This window comes from Belonocnema kinseyi, chromosome 4 (genome assembly GCF_010883055.1).
Source record: "Belonocnema kinseyi isolate 2016_QV_RU_SX_M_011 chromosome 4, B_treatae_v1, whole genome shotgun sequence".
Lineage (NCBI taxonomy): Eukaryota > Metazoa > Arthropoda > Insecta > Hymenoptera > Cynipidae > Belonocnema > Belonocnema kinseyi.
The window spans coordinates 32,883,953-32,885,473 of NC_046660.1; positions in this window are offsets into that span (position 1 = coordinate 32,883,953).

Below are 1,521 nucleotides of genomic sequence, written 5' to 3' on the forward strand. Positions count from 1 at the left end.
AAGAAAAGAGGTAGGGCATTTTTTTAAACAGTTGGAAATCTTATGAAATTCCACCTCGAACGATGCCTAGTAGATATATTTTTGACGTTTTGAAGAGAAGACAGAACATAAGAATTTTTTTTTTAAACTCAAGATTTTCTCAAATTTTGTACCTCGACTTAAACTTTTAGCATAACCTAGGAAAATTGTTACAAAAATCTTAAAATTATATGAAATAGAAGCTAAAATATTATCTTTAATTGAAGCCGAAGAAACGTGAAAAATCTTTATTGGTTTCCGAGATCCAATTAAAAATGTTCACTCGTATCTGAGTTGAGTTTTAGTCAACGATCACGGCTCTCGGCAGGTTAGCTGCTCGCCTTCTTCGTTGACGCTTGAGGTGGCACTTTTGATTCTGTTCATCAGCAAGTTTTATTTCAAATTATTGTGAATTAAAAAAAATATTTTGTTTAGTTTGTAATTATTTACAATTCTTCGAATCCAATATTATTCCCATATTAACTAATAAAATAATGATAAGCTGTTTTTTTATTTCTGAAAATTCTTATTATCTAAAATATTAGTAAAAATGTAGATATTGTTAAAAGAGTAAACTATTTTACTTGATTACAGTTTACTCTCTTAAAAATATCTACATTTTTGTGTATATTCTAGTTGATAAGAATTTTAATAAATAAAAAACTGTTTATCATTATTTTATTCGTTAATATGAGGATAATATGGGATTTGAAGAATTCATACGCAAAATAAAGCTAATTTATCCTTTAAGCGATATTATAGTATATACATCTTATGCAGGTCTCTTTCTGTTATAAATTTAAACGAGCGTTGGCTTAACTCTATCTGATCTTTATGTCCAGTACGGAATTAAGACTGGCTGCCATTACTGCTAGCCAGCACTGGTGCAGTACTGACAGCCAGTACCGAACATAGTTATCATCCCAAGGTCCTGCCAGTACTGCGCCAGTATAGCTAAATTTCCTCTTAATCATTTTTATGGATAGATAGATGTCGTATGAAATAAGTTTAAAAACAAATGTTTTTGGAAAAACAAGACGCAATAGACAACAAAAAATAAGAAGACAAAAATTGTTCAACCAAAAAACATTTTCAAATTTGTTATCAACTTTTGTTAGAATAATACATAAGAAATATAAAAAAAATGTTTGTAAAAACGACACAAGCTGCAATAAAGTTTTATGTGACAAAATTTGTCACTTAAGTTGTATCTACAAATTTTCTTAGAACCACTTCCCGCTAGGATGCGTATTTTCGGTTTAAATCGTAAAAAATCAAATTGAAAATAAACAAATTAAAGTAATAGAAAAACTACAAAAGTTGCAATAAAATATTTAATAACAAAAAAGTTTCTTTTATGGAATGTGCACTTTATGTTAATTATTATAAAAACAAACCAATGAGAATACATCTATATTAATACCAATGTATTAATACAAATGGTACAGAAATAAATGTAATATACATTTGATATAATAGTGTTAAGCATATTATTAAAAAATT